Source organism: Zootermopsis nevadensis, unplaced genomic scaffold (genome assembly GCF_977971745.1).
Source record: "Zootermopsis nevadensis isolate Lab colony 2312 unplaced genomic scaffold, Znev_1.0 Znev_ptg000006l, whole genome shotgun sequence".
NCBI lineage: Eukaryota > Metazoa > Arthropoda > Insecta > Blattodea > Termopsidae > Zootermopsis > Zootermopsis nevadensis.
This window is the reverse complement of record NW_028259138.1, coordinates 12,129,974-12,150,005: the sequence shown is the minus strand read 5'-3', so window position 1 is coordinate 12,150,005 and position 20,032 is coordinate 12,129,974. Positions and strand designations below refer to the sequence as shown.

The 20,032-nt window shown below is 39.5% G+C and overlaps 1 protein-coding gene and 1 long non-coding RNA gene across 5 annotated transcripts in view; both read right to left on the bottom strand.

The window, feature by feature from the left end:
- Positions 1–20,032, bottom strand: part of LOC110840051 (paired box protein shaven) — a 555,926-nt gene that overhangs the window by 331,653 nt on the left and 204,241 nt on the right. For all 4 annotated transcript variants that reach the window (XM_087343729.1, XM_087343728.1, XM_087343730.1 and 1 more), the window contains one exon: positions 3,446–3,495. The gene's annotated coding sequence lies outside the window, so the exon portion shown is untranslated. The remainder of the gene's footprint in view (positions 1–3,445; positions 3,496–20,032) is intronic.
- On the bottom strand, positions 15,194–18,895 carry LOC110831002 (uncharacterized). The gene is made up of 3 exons (XR_002543437.2): positions 18,747–18,895; positions 17,377–17,545; positions 15,194–17,187 (listed from the first exon to the last, which is right to left on the bottom strand). It is a non-coding gene; the product is annotated as an uncharacterized LOC110831002 (long non-coding RNA).

Genomic DNA, 20,032 nt, shown 5'->3' with positions numbered 1-20,032 from the left:
CAGCTCAATATTTGCGCAGGCATCGAATTCTAACCAAACAATTTGGTAACAGAACCCAAAGGCTCAACACCACCAATGGAAAAGACCTTGAGTCATAACAATCCAACCCTCACTGTCTGTTTCATTAAGATTAATTTTCTTCATCTTGGTCTTTAAAGTGTCCAGATTCCAAGAGGTTTCCCAATCATAAATTTAACCTATTATTAATGTATTAAACGTTGAAATATCTGCTGTATGTCAGGTCCACTCTAAGCACAAAATTTTGATATCCTGGCGGTATTACGTGAACTGCATAAATGTATGAAATTTATCTTTATTTAATATCTTAAATTACCCATAAATCATATTTTTTCCTAGCTTAAAATATTGTACTTATCACATTGGTTTTATGTTCTTTCAAAGTAAACAATGAGTACAATTGTGGCTACACCGCGGGCTACTAAGTTACAGATATAAACAGGCGTTCTTACTTTATTTTAACACTTTCTTAAATTTATAAATTATACAGCGTCAAATAGTAAAATGATCGTGAAATATGAATGTGTGTGGACGGAGCGATAGTGGCCTTTATTAAAATAATATATTATGGGCTTAGAAGTAGCAAGACCTTTCATCAAAATGTCCAGTCTCCAAACCGAGAACGAAAGGATATTAAGCATCTATCGGAGAAGATGATTACTCCACAGCGGAATAACAAAACAGCGTAACTGTAGTTTGGAAAACAGCCTACATAGATTTCCAAATACTTTGTCTACGACTTTGCACACATCATTAGTTCGCTTGTAGCAGGAGAAAACTGTTAACAACAAGATTAATCAATATCAGACGAACTTCTTGGCAGATAATTTGAAGAAGAAATTTTACGAAAGATCTTTTTGAACTGAGTAGGTTATTTTATATGATGTGCCCAGTTATTATGTTTAGGATGATTCACAGACCGAGGGGCTCTTTGTCAATATGCGTAATACAGTGTTAAATTATTGGATAATTTTGAATTATAAATTGGAAAAGATGCTTATTAAATCGTTCGTGGTCTGAAGTAATATCTGAAAAAAGTGGGAGTTTCTATTATCTGTGCCCAGATTCAAGCAAGGGACCACATGAACACAAAGAATAAGTAATAACCACAAAAACATGGCGCTTAATGTACTGATTTTCTGACTGAATGGGAGATAATATGAAACACAACATTTGTACGTAAAAGGAGACACGGGTCTAGGTTAGTCACGTGATACAGATTGTTTCAAAGTGTTTGTTAAGGGAATGGAACCTGTTCTTACGTATCTGATAAATATATTTATATGACACTTAAAATATATTCTGAAACGGACAGTTTTTAAGTCTCAATGGAGGACATCCGATACAGAAATCATTTAGCGTTCTCCTCGAAAATAATTCCTGCAAGATATAATTTAGAATCAGAAGAGAATCATTTAACACGCCATCTAAATGTCTGGACTGCATTTTACGATATAACTAAGTAATGGAGCGTAGTTTTAGAAATAGAAAACAGAGCATGTTTGACGACGTTAAAAGATCCTTGGCTAAGAGAGTAAAAATTACGTAGCATTAGAGTTTTTATGAGGTCAGGTCAGTAGTGTGTTTGGTGAACGAAAGTGAAACTTCGCCGATGAAGGTAACACACAAATGATAAGCAGTAAACTGAAATTTTTAAGGTCACGAATATTGGTCAGAAAAAAGTGTCAGGCCTGATAGATAAGAATTTAAAAATTAAAACAAGTTTGCAATTTGTTCATAGATCTTCCTGTGTTTTACTGAAGGAATTACTGAACACGTCTTATGTGAGAGGGGAGGGGCATAACTATTTGGACGACACTCCTAAATTTAACAACTCCCTTTAGTGGGTAGAATTATATGTTTATAATTCTTTGCATTTACTATAACTGACGTTGTTGAGTTTGGAAAAAGCAAATACCTAAAAAAAAATACACGATTATTTGGCCTATTACTGAAGATCTTCAAATATATGACAACAGATTGTGATTTTTGTTACCTGGGATTCCACAACACACGTGATCACCAGTAGTCAGGTTGCAAATAAGGCCTTTTCTCGTTCCTTCCCTTTGTTTTATTTAAGTTTATTCTAGAGTAAGACCACGATATCTGTAGTTAGTCTGTTCTTTAAACATACGGCGTATATGGAAGTACTAAATTCAGAGTAAAATTTAGACGTGTTTTGAAAAAAAAATAGTACATTGAACACCAAACTCTTTTGTGGGGGTAAATAAATACAAAACATTATACTACTTTAATAACAATTCATGAAATGAATAATACTTTATACACACAGATATATTCCGAATTATAAGCTAAGAAAATAGTTAATTCTGTAATATATTTATATTTTTATCGTCTTACTCTTGTATACGACATTTACAGTTCGCGTCTGATATTAACCATTCGTCTTCCAACTTCAAAATAAACAAACGTTTACAAATTCGTTTTCAGAATCGTGACTACTTTGGCCTCCGAGCTTTTCTAACTGACTCTGCAGACATGGTCACTGATTTCATAGAAGACACAAATAAACAAGGAAAAATATATTAAGTGTTCTACTGGTTTGCGAAACAATGGCACTGGTATCAGTAGACTGAAGCGTGCCTTACGACTAAGGCTCTCGGAGTCATATTTACGAATGTCAGACAATTACAAAGTCGACAAATACAAGACACCAAACAGGGATATGGAGACGGTTGTGATAAAAGTAAGTGACGGGTTCAAAGACGACTGATAAAGAGGGCTTCCTGTACTACTAAAACTAATGCTCCTTTATACATAAGTACGAATAATATTTCAAACTGCCTAGGGTCGATCAAGTCCCAATGGGATTCCCACTTAAGTGTCGAGTTACTTCTTATTTTGGACTGAAAGAACGCGGTGTAAACAGAGACTACAAGTTAGTATCTCCTCAGATAACAAATTCTGTGTTCATTCCAATATAAATCATAGCCCTAGCGTGACTAAGAATGATTTGATAATCAATCTGTATAATAGTTTCTAAAAATGCAAGCCGATAAAAGGTGGCAGAACTGGACCACATACGTCGCGTGCAGTTGGTCACGTTGGGTCCAGTCATGTAAAAAAAGTGTCTCAGGGTTCGCGAGATAGGATCCGCTCCCCCACTCTCCTTCCAGTAATTTAATGATTCGCTATAATTTAGTCTGATACAAAGCAGAATTAAAAATACCGGTTAACATCTTAAAATATTCAAAGACAATTTTAATTTTAACAACGGGCAAGATCTTCCCGGTACCAGTAACGACTTTCCTTCAAAAGTAAACCAAACTTATATTAACGTATCTTGAAATGAATACAAAGACGTGATTAAAACGCTAAACGTATTTATACAGAGTAAGAAACGGTAGTATGGACCAGCTGAAAGCAGGAAGGATGTTAGTAAGATGTACAAATAAGATTCACTTACAGATTACGGAGGCATCAGACTTGTCATTATGGAGTTTGTGGTGAGGAAATCTGGAAAAGAAGAAACACATACATCAACATTAAACTCTGTATTAGATTACAATAATCTTTACCTGACATATCTTCACATACAGGATTTTTAACAAACTAGGAATGTGAACGCCAAGAGTTTCAATTGACAGTAACAATTCAGTTCCTGCCAACAGCAAGGAAGCTGTGACAGGAGACACATTAATAAATGTACATATTATAAACGAACAAATTTAATCAAAATTAAACTAAAACACATAAAAAGTCTGGGCACATTATATGCACTGAAAGTGTTCTCAAGGAATAAATGTTATCGTAAATATATTCAATAATAATAATCAGTTCTCTATTATTAGTGTGCTGTATCAACAGTCAGAAGATAAATTACAGATACAGCACAAGAGAGGAACACAATAATAAATACAGAATAGTAACAACAAAGACATTATCTAAAGTTGGATTTGAGGTTTTCACGACTTTCAATCTACAGACAGCCATCTTAAAATTATCTACGAGGGTCGCTCATTAAGTAATGCCCCACATTTTTTTTCTCAGCCAATAATGAAGATAGAAAAGTGTACTTTTACATGCTTGAGATTTGATGTTTCCCGCGTTCGTGTACGGAGTTTCAAATGATTCCAACCGATAGCGGAGCTGTAGTGAACTGTTAAAATGGCGTCTGTGAACGACTCTCGTTACAAGCAACGAGCTGTAATTGAATTCCTTGTTGCTGAAAAAGAAACGGTGGTGAACATTCATAAACGTTTGTGTGCTGTGTATGGAAGCTGTGCAGTCGATAGGAGCACCGTTGGTCGCTGGGCTAAGAGAGTTAAAGCTTCAGGAAGTGAAGAAACCGAGCTCCGTGATCTGCCGCGCTCTGGGCGTCCTGCCACAGCCACCACTCCAGACATGTTGAACCGCGCGGATGCCATTATTCGTGAGGATCGGCGCATCACAACTCGACAATTGGCCCAACAGCTTTCAGTCAGCAATGGAAGTGTGATTGCAATTATCCAGGCTCTCGCATATTCGAAGGTGTGCGCAAGATGGGTTCCACGAAGTCTCACAGCAGACCACAGGATTCAAAGGAAAACGATTTCTTCTGAATTGTTGGAGCGTTTTGATGCTGAGGGAGAGGTCTTTCTGTCCCGGATCATTACAGGTGACGAAACCTGGATACACCACTTTGAGCCAGAGACAAAAAGGCAGTCAATGGAGTGGCATCATCCTCAATCACCGAGAAAGAAGAAATTCAAGACAACTCCCTCCGCCGGAAAAGTCATGATGACTGTCTTTTGGGACAGTGATGGGGTCATTCTTGTGGATGTGATGCCAAGAGGTGCGACCATCAATTCAGACGCGTACATCAGGACCCTGAAAACCCTCAAGAAGCGTTTTCGACGAGTTCGGCCTCACAAGCATCCAGCAGAAATTTTGCTCCTGCACGACAATGCACGCCCTCACACAAGTCTGAGAACCCGGGAAGAAATCACCAAATTGGGTTGGACGGTGCTACCCCATCCACCCTACAGTCCAGATCTGGCACCCTCCGACTTCCATCTCTTTGGGCCACTTAAAGATGCTATCCGCGGAACAAGATTTGAAGATGACGAGAGCGTGATTCAAGCAGTGAGGACATGGCTACGTGCACAGGACAAGAGCTGGTACCGGCAAGGCATGCATGCACTTGTTCCACGCTGGCGTAAAACCGTACAAGTTGATGGGGACTATGTGGAAAAATAGTATGTGTAAAGGAAACATTGATTTATATTGTCACTAAATTTGAGCCATCTTGAATAAATATGTTCTGAGGAAAAAAATGTGGGGCATTACTTAATGAGCGACCCTCGTAAAATTACATGATGGTAGGCATTATAAAGCCAACTTGCGACACAACACATATCTTTGCACTAATACTTAAAATACATTAAATAACTTAAGTCATTTAGACTAACATGAGAAGGAAATATGCAAGAATTTAAAAGGCACTGGCTTGAAAGTTTTGCCTTCAGTCTGTCTGTATGTGAACACAAAGAGTATTATTGCAATCTGCACGCCTGTGTGAATAAATTCAGTTCCTTGCGAACAGGCGTAGTACCAATGAAATCTCAACAGAAGACACGCAGGGCAAGCACCAACAGGTTCCGAAGGATGCCGCCTTGAAAACAAAGGAATACAATTTGTAAACCGCGTAGACCTACAATTTTCGCATCTCTTCTTCAAGTGCGTTTTAAAATACTCGTAGAGAACATGACGGTACTTGAACTGAACGGAACACGCAATAATTTGTATGTATTAAAAATCAGTCATTTATTTTATGGAAACATATCAAAATGCATAGATATTTAAGGTTATACGGTGTCATAACCCCAACGACATCAATCCATAATTTCACAACTGTGGGAATCAGACATAGTTACTGATTACAATACTGCCTAATTTTGTCATTTATACTGGATACTGGGAAGGACCCGTTCTTCAAGTGCCTGAGCACTGCGGGCCCCAACTTTTCGTTGGGACTCCTTGGACGAGGGATCGGCCCTTCGCAAGGCCTCTACCTGTACACAGGACAGCACAGCAAACATCCATGGCTTCAGTGGGATTCGAACCCACGGTCCCAGAGACCAAGTGGCACAAGACCCACGCCTCAGACCGCGCGGCCACAGCGGACCCCTTGTCACTTATACCTAAATTAAAACCTTTAATTCATTTGTAATATCTCGAGTTTTGCCTGTAGCTGTCCCAACAGCCTTGGGGGAATGTGATCACTGTGGCCGAGGGCAACATCTGTTGCGATATTGCTCGCAATTAGACGCGGTTAATTGCGCTCAAAGACTTGTCGGTCTCAGGTAGTCAGCGGGTGAGAAGCCAACCTTCTTAGTTAACCGCAGTTACAAGAGCGGAAAGGTCCACTCTGATTGGAGTAAAGAAACATATTTTAAAATCTGTCATTTACAACTAATCGTACCTCATTGACCTTGATTTCAAAATTATTTCAGCCTATAAATGAGTTGTTACAAAGCTAATCACAATACAGGAACCACACCACAGAAATCCATAAAATAATTTTTGTCCCATAACTTTTTGTATATAGCATATACAAAATTATTTAAAATAAAAGTATCATATTTTAATAATTCAAAAGACAGACGGTGTCAAGTCACGTGAGATTCTATTGGAAAAGCATCTCAACTATATTTTCGGTAAAAATAAAATTTACATCAAAAATTCTCACTCTTTCACAGCGACCTTGAACCGAGAATAATGAATTTCGTGCGACAGTGCTGTAAAAATTCGGCAGGAAAACTTTTCTGCGATGGCAAACTATAGTTTAAACTTGCACGCAAATTATTGTATGCAAAATATAAGAAAGTCTCTGCTATATTCTGAGAACCTTTCGGACAATTAACCCTTCGCTCGGTGTTTTAACAGCTGTTAAATCAAGAAGATATCATGAGAAAATCAGGCGCACGAATTTAACAACCGATTATTTAATTACGATATTAACTGAACAGTTTATAAACTACGCTCACAGTCAAATATGGGGATGATTTTGAGTGATTGTTTTGAAGTAATTTAGAAAATTAGTGATAGTCAGGACCTGTTTGAAGGCACTACGTCGGAATGTACCTGGAAGGAATAAGGAACCCCACTAAGCGTCAGTCATGGTAGCCAGTCACATAGCAGAGTCTTGAAACCAGGACCTCGTGAACACAAAACAGTGGAGCACGGCTATCAGAGGCACTCGCTGGTGTAATTAGGTTTCATAATGGGATCATCCGTTGGCGGTAATTTGGTAATGCATCGAGAAGCCAGAGGGCTTAAGCAACTGTTTCATCATCTCTGCTAATATCAGCTCCTCCAGCATAGCTGTAAAATGAAGACGTCACATCATCCTTAGAGCGTGCATCCTGCCCTGTGTTAATGACCGACTGATCTTGTCATCACTGCTTTCAGGCACGGACTGTGCCCTGGGACCCACACGCCTAAGAACACGAGCACTTAACAACACGCCAAACTTCAGGACTGCAGCGTAATTGCTGAAATCCGGTTTGACACAACAGCTCAGGTTACCATGGCGGTTATTTTTTGGACATATGCGCGGGAGATGCCGAGTTTGAACCGTGACAAGACTATCTACTATAATATTATATCAATTATTTATTTTAATCCGTCTTATCACAATATTTAAAATTTCTTATAATTAAGATAATAAAATATCATTGATGTTCCATATCGATTGATCGATTTACATTTCGGAACATTTACACAACATGTTTCGGTTTTTATAAAACCATCATCAGGTGTAAAATATATCTATCTTACTATAATATTGTTTAATTTTCCTAAGTCTCTGCAGGCGAACACTGTGATAGCATCAACCAAACAGACCATTTCGTTCCACATATTTTTCTAGCCATTTTCACGATCAAATTCCCACCTCAAGTGATGTTGCAAGCCTATAAGCCTTGCAGTATAAATAGTATTGTTAAATAACTTAAAAATAGATAAATAATGTTTTTTTTTGCAGATTCAAATCTCACTTGGGACACGGATGTGTGTGTCCACTTTTTAAAATTTTCCTACGAAAATAAAGGACCCAAACGCAATGAAGAGTTTTGTAACACTTAAATATCTGTGACAGCAACGGAGGACGATATTAAACAAGAAAATCGGGCCTACGAAACATAATTAATTTTAAGCGATGTTAGGAGAGCCGTAGAACTAAAGGATATTTGTTTCTGATTTATTTAACGACGTTGAAAATATATCAGACTACATAACTGATAATGATATTAAATAAAGCGTAGTAGCATAATTTTAGGTACTATCATGGTATTTGATTTGAGGATCTGGGTAAAATCACCAACAATCTGTCAGGATAACCGGTCCACAGCCAACATCTGAACGCGGGACCTCGCGTCGTGATTAGAAACAAAACGCTCATACAAAATACAAAATGTTGTTTATAAAGTCTCGGGAAGTTTCCTTCGAGAGATCGACACTTTCAGAGACATACAGTAACAGACACAAATCTGTCATGAACGTAATAAAAGATGCAAGAAAATTTGTGAACTATGAGTGGAAATTGTATTTCCTCCCTGTTTTGAGGGAATAAAAAAATGTATTCCCTTCTTACCAGGCCACGTTTACTCTGACTTTCCTTAGCCTTCGAGCAGTTGACATTAACGTCACCGACTCTTAAGTTATGGAAGATGGTCTATTAATACGTCGAGTTAAGTGCCTTCCACTGACTTCAAAGAAACGATGCTGAGGAACAGTGCGGATATTACTTTACAGTGTGCAGTAAAACCATCACAATATCCACAGTCAGACTTTAGCTTGAAGTAAATTAGGTGAGAACGGAAGTTGAAAGGGTAATCGATACCGACGTAAAATATAGTTTTTTTTACGTATGAAAATTAGTAGAAAACTCGAATTATGAGTATAAAAATACGTAAGAAGCTGGACAGGTATGTAAGGGGTGAGAGAGATAATAGATAACTTTTGATTACGTATTTTCTTACGTACGCAGATAGGAAAATATGTTCTTAAGGTTTATTTAACGTTTTAGCAGCAACAGTTTCGGAGGAAAAGCGGTTGTCTGAGGCATTCAGAAAAATCAAAAAAAAAAAGTTCATTCAAGTTGCTCAGTAGGTGTAACTGACAAGTTTCGAACCGCGTACAACCCGCACGCAAGGCTTGAGCCGACCTGTCTACTTGCTTTGTCAGAATTGTCTTGACGTTTGCCTCAGGCAATAAACAAAGCTTTTGAATCGCATTTAAGTAGATCTTTATTATAATCTACAAATTAGAATTCAGCAGTAGTTTTATGTCTAGACGATATAATTAATGCGAAAGCTAAGGTCAATTCTGAGCATCGAGTCGCAAATGTTTCATTTTCGAAATAATACTCAAAAATAAGTTTCTTTAATTTTAATATGTCTTCACAGGATCTGAATAACTTGGAGGCGACTGTATTGTAGATTACGTATTAACCAGACAACGCCAAATGTCACGATACAATAAACTGTGGATTCATTTCTGGAGCGAAAGAGATTCAGATTATCTTAACAGAGAAAACTGGTGCATCCAGAACTTGTGTGTCCCCTTCAACAGACGGACGGCTTTAAGGCGGACGGGAAGACAACTCTAAGTATATATAATATATATATGTATATACATCCTACTTATTTCCGCTCTGATATTTAATCAGAAGTTAATTACAGGATGCTAACGGTAGCTCATTATTATGCATGACAGAACTATTTTTTTCTTCGTAGGTTATCGCCCACATAGTACGTGCTTCAGCGTGATCCAGTTTCACGATTAATTGACTATGTCAATACTTCTTCCTGACTTATTCATTTCATTCACTATAAACTACTTTGAGCAAAACATAGTAGCTTGATGCGACGCTGTGGAAACCAAAAAGAGACCAACGGACGCAGGATCGCGCCACGTGTTTTAGACCAGAATATGAGACGAAGGTTAGGTTAGGTTAGCTTCACGCTCCAACCCCATTACTCCGTGTCTAATGCTTAAGAGATGGGTTGGCGACAAACACTGTCTGCACGTAAAGACGAAGTCACTGTCGTCCAGCCCATAGATAACCTTTGTACTGACTCAGTTGTTGAGCCTTGCCAAAAGAAATGCCATGAATATTATATACGCCATTGTGAACGTAAAAGGATTGGGAAGAAAGCGGTCGTGGTATTTTCGAATGAACTGCGCAAACATTTGGTCCGATTAATTAGTGAAATCCACGCAGAGTTGTAATTAAGCTAATCAGTGAGAATATATGGAATATATGCCAGATACTTTTCCATTATTCCATACTCTTTGTTTATAAAACAATAAAGTATGAAAATGTGGCACATTTGTCAGTTCTAGTAATAGTAGTTGAAAACTAATTAATAAATGTGAAAAATATATTCAACTTTAAAACAACACACTAAGAAAGCTTTCTGTACTGTTTGCCTGTATAGAGTAATTAGGATTTCTCACTGAAACATCGAATATCTACCAGCACTCAGTGGGTATAAAGTTTCATGTATTTATTACTGTTAGAAAAATATCAGGACGTGATAATCACATTAATGGACCAATCTCCCTAGACAGCATCATTTCCTTTCTGTTTTTTTTTAAAAAAATGAGTAGGCAATTAACTTGTCTCACTTTGAGTTTATTACCATTATATTCCTAATTTATTCCATAAACAGTACAGATTATCTAATCTTTACTAAATTATCTCCCGCCTCCTATTACTTCTCCTGATTTACAATAAATACAAATAATATCCTCAGTTCCTTGATCATCGTAAACCCTCAATATATGTTGTTCTCTTGGTGTAACAAACCAAAAGTTTCCGTTCATAAAATATTCAAAACTATTACGCTGCACGTTTTCATACTTTGATTTGTCAGAATTAGACGCAGAGATTAAAGAACGGAAGCAAACATTTCCAGAATTTGATGTCTTCTGTCTTATTCGTGACTGTGAAGTTGGTTTGTTACTCTCGTTCCTAAGAGCAAACACAGAGGGGGGTATAAAGTCGCTACAACCAATCCAACTCAGTTTGTGGCTACTGACATCCCTGTAATGACTGTCATTATACTTAATTGCCAGCGACCGACGATTAGTGTCTCAAATCCGCTACTAGTGCTGTATCCAGGAAATGGATAAGCGTCTAGGAATAATAAAATGAAAGCCTTCATACCACCAAGCATTAAGACTGAAAAGATACTGATGAATCGCTTCCGGTTCACGGATTGAGATTTAATGAAAGGTATAATATTTAATTTATAAGCTGATTCCAAATAAACAAGCCTTGAGCCGGTGGTTAAACACGTCCCTAACAACGTTAGATGAAGATACAGATAAGACAAGAAATGTCCCTTCTTCACGTTGGTGTAGGCAAAGAAAAACTTAATACTTATAATGGCTTGAGGAAACTGAAGACATCTAGCGGGCGTCATTGCATTATATACCATATTTTCGTCGCGATTTGATGTTCCTCTGAATCAACGCTGTCAGCCTCGAAACAGCTCTGGTTGACAGTCACGTGTTTTCCAAGCGCAATTCCCAATTACCGTTTTGCGATTGTAATCAGCTGATTCTTTCCGCTGTCCGTCATATCGATACGTTCTGAACGCTACGAATTTGCGATTGCGCACTTCGACATTCTGAGTTAAAATGTAGACCTGACAACAGCTCTTGCAGTCTTGATGACAGCCAACAAAGTGGAGAACGTGAAAGGATTGTTGTTTCCTTCACAGTCCCTACCAGCTGTGAAGATGTGCTGATGAAGATGTGAAGATGTGAAGATGTGGATGACGTTTTAAGGTTCTACACTACGTATTGTAGTCTAAAATAATTCTACTTCTATTCTGGATCAATGATATTCCGGCAACAACTAACTAAAGAGAAATTTACATTTTTATGTGTAAGTTTCTTAGTTTCGTGGTTATTGTGTCTAAATTCCTTCTCCATCACAAACTTCTCAGTTCAAACTTTTTACTCTCGTAATGTATTTACAAGGCTTTTTGGGATTTTTCTAAAGAATTGATGTCTGCACATTCAAGTGTTATGTAAGACTGACGACGTAAAATGGAATGAGGGGGTGCAGGGAGGAATATGGAAACAGGCGGAGAGAAGGGGAGAGACATCTCTAATTTACTTGAATTTGTAAGGAACCATAAACCACATTTTATAGGGAGGCTCAAATTTTATCAGAAAGCTCTGACTGCAAGGAACAGTCTTTTTATCCAGAAGGTAACAGTCCCTGGGATGGCCAAGCTACTCTGCAGTGAACCTTAATGATCATGTTGAACTTTAAAGTTCCACAAATTTCTTCAAAATTGGGCAAGGCCGTGGTCTAGGCAACACGTTTTCCTCCAGGGGCTTCCCCGGTTTCTCCGTGGCATCCCAACAATTACTCCATTCACACACAGAAGAAGGCAATGGCAAACCACTTCTGGATCATCTGCCAAGAACGTATATGAACAGGTCCCAGTCCGAGAAAAGGATCGAAGGATCCTGTTCATATGGACCTGTCGTCAGACAGAACACTAAATAAATAAAAAATAAATACTACAGAAAAAGGAATAGTGATAATTCGAGATGCCTGATTAAGTAATCTCGTAACCCGCGCCCTCTGACTTTCAAAATCTTGAAATGTTTCACATGTCATAAAACTTTCGTTCTGAATCTCAGCTGTAGTCCTGTCTTCGCATCGATGTAGGATTGCGCTTTGTTACATTCTTGTTATGTAAATCCGTATTCTACATTCAACTTTTGCTCTAAAGTTCCCATATCGATTCACCAGAATGAATGAATAAATCAATAGTGTGTTTTAATTGGTCAATTTTATCAATGTCGCATTTCATCAGAAGTAATGTTACTTATAGACAATCTCAAGATGGTTTCCTGCCTATGAATAAAAGAAATCCCGCCTCGGCACGGTAAAGATCTGTAAGCTCACTGCAATGCCGACTAAGTTATATCAACAATTCCAAGCCATTAATCTAAATCGACTATTGAAACACGAATGTAAAAAGAATATAAGAATGAAAACAGGGGGGAAAAAAGATACAAATAACATAAATGCCGACAAGTTCCAGGAGTTGCAAAAACCTTGTCCTGCTTCCTGTACGTTCTGCCGAGCACACACACACACGTGATTATGCTAACTGTTCTTCAATTAACGTTCATAGTAGCCTTTCTGAAAGAAGCTGATGATTTCTACTTTCTTTTGTTTATTTTGGGCCTGGCTCGCGCCTGCAGCACCTCACTTGTCTGTCCGTCAGTCCGTGCGTCGGACCGGATGCTGTAATAGATCGCGAAGCTCCATTTAGTGCAGATAAAGAGCAGGTTCTGTCACAAGTCGGGCACGGGACAACCACTGGAGGATTAAACTGGAGTGGACGCATGCAGATATACCAGCGAGATTTAAAGCTTCCACGAAGAATATAAGTCTTAAAATAATATTCTTTGGCGACGAGCTCGTCAACTCGGAATAGTTCGACGTTTCGAAGGCTGGCATTGTCTCCGTCATGAGGGAACGACGACTTATGAAACAAAGGACTTCTGCGCAGAACATGCCCGAGATTTCTAAGCAAATTCAAAGGGAAGTACAGTAACTTCCATTAACCGCCAGGCGGAAATCGCGTTGAATTTATTACTACGCCGGATAATATCTGGGTTTGAAGAACGGTCGACTTAAAAAAATTGACGTAATTCCATGGGCTCCATGTTCGAGCATGTGAAAAGCACATTCTTAAAAATTGTTTGGATTGAAATTCTTCCCACTGAATTTCTGTGTTGATAATTTAGTTAAGAATGTTTCGTCAATTGCAGTGTTTGCACAGAGCATTTCGCAGAAAAATGATACTTGTAAATTGTAAAATTTATATAAAATAATTTCCTTATTCACTTACTTTACGAAGCAGAATCAATTACTCAGTTCATTGAAGAATGATAAATGATACGACAGGATGATGGTACAAAGAGTGAACTAAGAGAAATTAACTGGAATTCCCCGTTCAGACTTTCCATTTGCAATTGGATCTTTCCACTATCCGTTCGGAATTCCAGCAATCCTTTAGCTCATCGATTTCTTCTTTGATATTCCATTTGAGGCTTCAACTTAAATTACGTTTGGAAAATTCTGCTTTCTAATAAAACTGATAGGCATTTTGGTTCTGTTATTAGCGAATCGATCGAATCAGGTTGTAGTGATCTGAATGCACAAAATACCTTGAATATGAAGACAATAAATATGTAAAACCTTTAGTCACTTGGCAAGTTAAAAGGTGACAATTTTGCAGGCCGATAACGAGTTGGAAGGACACGAATGTAAACGATTAATAAATAAGTGAAAATGTTAAACAAAGACTCGACTAAAACACAGTTAAGCCGTTGTACTGGCGAGATCTTTCACCACATAACCATTACTTAATATAAACGTAAACAGGAAGATGAAAAACAACGAACTGACACGAAGCCAAGTCCATTAAGTCCTACTGACCGAACGCGCAACTTTCCAGGTCATTGTCAGTTCGCCACGCCAGGGGGGGGGGGAAACAGGACTTGTCGCGTCCACTTTGCCCCATGCGGTTTGCTAACATCCCTGAGGCCTAGTGTCGATTTCCGGTAGCTGACCGGAAGAGGTTCGCTCAACCCAAGCTTTCTCTCATCAGTGCTGTTTACGTTGATGTATCTGCCTGTTATTAAGTTCAAGTCTTTGAAGCAGCGCGAGATGAGAGGCTGAGTGCACTTCAGCTTCGGTGTGAACACGGTGCAAAGAGAAGACACCGTGTCCTCGGGTCTTTAAAGTCATATCTTATTTACAAATAAAACATGAGACTATTGTGGAATGCAAAGAGGGAACAACAAATGCATCCATGATCCCGGTTTTAAAATGTCTTGGAAAGAGGCTACCTGATAGATCGCATGTAAATGGAATGATAACACTAAAATAGATTTGTAAAAAAATACTTGTATAGTCTGTGAACAAGGACCTCTGAAACGTCGATAAACTTCAACTACACTACATGGCGCAACAACACAGAAGACAGCCAGACATCTTCAGACCGAATAAGTATTTATAATTTGCGCCCTACCGACGACCGTATCAGGATTAAAATAATCCCAGAGGCCGGGAGGTGGTACGGTCATAGGATTATTACAGGGGTTAACCCAAAAAATACAAAATAAATGTACTCTCACTATGTATTTAAAAAAATATATATACATATTTAAAATACAACAAACAGACTAAAATCAATCGAACCTCCCAAGTTGCAGGTTCCGGTCGGGGTTACGACTAGTCATCAGACGTAACTGTCTTCAAGCTCTCGCCTCGACGGACACACACACAGACTGTCCTTCGTACTGGCTCATCAGGGCCTCGCAAGATCGTCGGGCATGGGCATGGGCAGATAGGCCACTTCAAGCATGTACTCTTGACAGCTGCAGTGAGAATCCGTGGCAGAGAAACTGGTTTGAACATACAAATGCATAACTTCTTGTACGGACTTTAAACCGTAACGTCATCTTGTTCACAGTTTTGTGAATTTTGATAAGGAATTTTCTGCAACAGAATAAAACAGCATACCCGTGCAGAAGAGGGTTATGAAAGGGCAGGATACAGGGCCTGGCGTGACTGCAAAACACGTCAGAAAACCAAAATTACGTCTGTCTCCTCCAGAGCCACCATATACCAAGACACCAGGTGTTGTGCTCACGTTTGGACAGAATGACGTAGGGCAGCTTGGTCTAGGAAGCGTGCTTAGCCGGAACAAAGACAAACAGAGATTGATGGGAGTCAAACAATTCTGAGACGATGGTCAAATGTCATATCCTTTTCTATGGCTCTATGGTCCGTATTCGGTCCATGGCCTCCCCATTTGATGTTCCTTTTTACGGTGCAAGGTTGTTAGCCTTGCGACCAACCCCCAACCTGGAGGACCAGGGTACCTGTCTTAGTCTGACCTCTCCCCTTCGACCAATCTGGCTAGGGAGGCCCTACCAGTAGCTGTGCTACCGCCAGTATAGCTCTTGGGGTCATCGAGGTTCTCAAGCCCCACCACCACGACAAGGTGCAGGTACCATCGAGTGAGGCAAGTTTCATATAGTACAATGAAATTCCCATAGTAGTTTGTGGTGACCAAGATTTGCAAAATATTTAAAGTGGAGATACTGTAATGATCTAACTCCTGTAAGTTCAGTGCAAGTGAAATGGGATAACATCACTTAGTTACATTTTACAGTGGAACAAGAACATGTTAAATTTGATATGTTTTTGTTCGTTCGCTGTCTTTCTTCCCCATGACTGGCATTTTTATTAAATTTGATGCTAGCAACTAATCTGTCATAAACCTGAGAATCATAACAGAACAGCCTATTTGATAAAGACATTAATTAATTTTTAAATATCTCCTACAATTTTAAAATAAAATGGAAGAAAATGTCAGTGTGAAGTCAAAATGAGTGTTGTTTGGATCGAAGATGACTTCCGGTCCGCTATTAAACAGCTCCCTGCCTTCGGGGTTGACCAGACACGTTGGTCTCAAATGAAGAGATGCCACTATGCGATGTATGTCCTCTGAGAAGTCATCTTTACGATCAGATGTAACTGGCAACAGCGAGAGTTCGATTTAAGATGAGACAGGAGCGGAAGTGCAACCAATTGCATAGACTTTAGGAAGCCGTAGAATCAACTTCTGGCAACGAGGATTAGTCCACACGTTTTGTAGACAGTTCTTCATGGCTTTGTCGTGACATATACTTCAGGGTACCTTCCTCCTGACAGCAGGGCACCCAAAGTGCACACACAGACACAGAGTCACGATCGAAAAGTCAAAAAAAAAAAAATGCATATCAACGTACTTGTCGGACTTCTCCCAAATGGAACCCGAGCCTCCATGACAGCTTATGTAACACCATTCAAAAGAAATATATATGAATTATGCCAATGTATCCACTCTTCCTTGAGACGACCGCTACCAAATGGGTCACAGTAGCAAGTCCAGTCCGACGTATGTCGCACTGGCACAGGGTTAACAAGGCACGAGGAGACGCCATCCGCAGGCCACGGAGTAGAATTCAGTCGGAGCTGTCCATCGCTCAGGTGAACAGACGCAACGCGACCAACACAGTTGTGAAGTAACGTGCCATATAATTCCATGATTACAAACGGAAACATCTCGCCTAGGAGGACAGACACAATGTCAAAGGCGTTTTTCTAGAGTTATAACATATTGATACAATACTCTCCAGCACTTAAACTAAATATTATATCTATTATATCTATGACGGCCATCCCATCTAAGATCTATACATATCACAATAGTATTGCTTACAAAATACCATAAAATATAATAGAGTACCTCTATGTACCTTGCATGATAATGGAGATTAGAGGTCTGTTTGTGTCCATCGGGCAGTCTTCTCCGGCTAGCCTGCTGGCAGAGGCACTTCCCTCAAGTCGTTTCAATTACGACGAGAGGGTGGATAACCGCTGGAACCACTCGTCGAAGACACTGTGCCAAGGGCGTCCAACCTTTGCCTACCGGCAACCAGACAGTTAGATAATTCACGACCCAACGCGTATAAATCCAACACTGCCCTCGGCCGTTTATAAAAAAACAAAGTGAGTCCTCTGCCCGGGATCCATATTCTGTAGAATGAGATCCACAATTTTAACCTCCTGAGAAAAACCAGGCAAAACCTCAGCAGCATTAACCACGGAGTCTAAAATGTCCACGCGAGATTAAACCTCAAACAATCGCCCATCGTTTGCATTACCCGGCCAAAAGGATTTCGTCCTCCCTGACTAGGCTCAATTTAACCATCGAATTGGCCTTCATCAAAAAGGTCAACAATGCTTTCGGAGATCTGCCGTCCACCGCATACATGGACTTAACCAATCCTAACGCCACGTGCATATGAGGGCTGTGAACGGAGGACGTTCCAGGAGGATTCAAAGGAACCCCCTTACTCATTACCTCAGGACGAGTAGGATTCTCTGCGGGTATTAGCTCATCAGCCGAAGGGAGATCACCGGTTTGAACCTCAGCCAATTTAACGTCAACCGGAAATCCACGTCCCATTACCTCCACAAGAATCGCCTAAATTTCCTGCTCCTGCTGCGATCTCAAAAAAGCCACGAAGCACGGACAGCGGACCCGTCGCATCAACCCGAAACTTCTAGCACAGCCTCACTAGGTCCTCCTTGCAAAGGCCGGAGACCCAACCAACTGTCGGAGCCACGAGAGAATAAAAATAAAAAATATACAAACAAAATCGCCTCCGTAAAAATTCAAGATAATCCTACAATCCCCCGGGGACCTACCGTCGGGACGCATTCAACGCCCCACCTAACAAACTTCTCCCCTAGCTCGGTCAAGAATAAACAAGAGCTAAAGCAGGCAAGGTCGGCAGGCCACTAGACGACCTATCTGTGCCACACCGTGCCCCAAAAGCACGATCACCATAACATTCTTAATAACTCCTGAATCGTTAAAAAAAATTTGAATACCAAAAAACAAAAATCCGTAACCACGCTCTGCTACCAATTTGCGCCCTACCGGCGACCGTGTCAGGATTAAAATAATCTCAGAGGCCGGGAGGTGGTACGGTCATAGAATTATTACAGGAGTTAACCCAAAAATACAAAATAAATTAACTCCCAAAATTACCAAAATGTATTTAAAATATATATATAAATTTAAAAATAGAACTAAGAGACACAAATCAATCAAACCTACCAAGTCTCAGGGTCCGGTGGGACTAGTCACGTCAAACAAACTCAAACATCAGACCTATCTTGTCTTCAAGCTCTCTCTCCTCGAGTCGTTCTCTGCCCGGCGGACACACACAGACTGTCCTTCGTACTGCCTCATCAGGGCCTCGAAGCCAGCGACTCCAAAGATCGTCTTGATGGGGGAGATAGGCCACTTCAAGCCATGACGCATGACTCAAATTATTCTTCTTACATGCGCAGAAACTCAATTCGAGCTTTGTTCTGCTCTATTGTAGGCTCTTCCTAATTTTTGTGTGAGACAAGCTTCTTTGACGGAAGACGGGACCATCGAAATTCCTTTACCACCACAGCACAGCACAGAACGATGGGACAAACATGCTCACGGTTTAATAACTGGACCCATGAACACATTGACGATTTGATCCAATTCATAACGTTTCCATGATGGAGCGTATATTATCGATAAACAATTTCAATATCATCATAAAAAATTAATAATACTTTGATAAAAGTTAATCAAGAACTTTGCACCTTTAGATGTATTAATTGTATTTGCAAAATACATATTTGTTTACAGACCGACGAAAAGTTGTAAAAATTTAATATTATTTTCACTGGATGAACTTGCCTTGAGAGGGTATGCGTAAAGTCCATGGTCGATTTGTTGGTGCACTACAAATTGTGCACTTCGCCAAAATGACACGACTGGAGGTGGAATAAACCGGCGTATATTTAAGCCTACATGGCTAACATCTTTCTTTTGAAACTCCGCGCCCAGTCCGGTTCGACTCGGAGGAAATCATCATTAAAACGACTTGGCGTGCGTGAAATCTGTACCACTTCTTGTCGGTGGCGAAGTTAATCGTTAAACAAATATATTCTCAACAGAGCATAAAAAAGCGTAGGAATTAGTTTTCTTTGAATGGTTATTTATAAACAGGGATTAATACACTTTTATATGTTAAACAACACGACATTCAAGTATTACCCATGATATCAAGATCCCTGTCTTCTTATAAGGACAATATACATATATTCTGATGTCTCTGAGCAGGTTAAGAGATGCGCATTAAATTAATTTATAGTTTTCCGTTTATAAATGGTTTCCGTTCCATATATCTAAATCTATTAAATTAGCTTAACCTTCCTGACAGGTATATTTTACTTAATTCATTAAACTGTCTCAGATATAGGTCTTTAGTTTCGTTTAACCTGTTGGCAAGCCAGTGCAATGACGGACACTGCCAAACTACATGACCGAAAAATTGACTGAACTCTTGGGTAACTGAC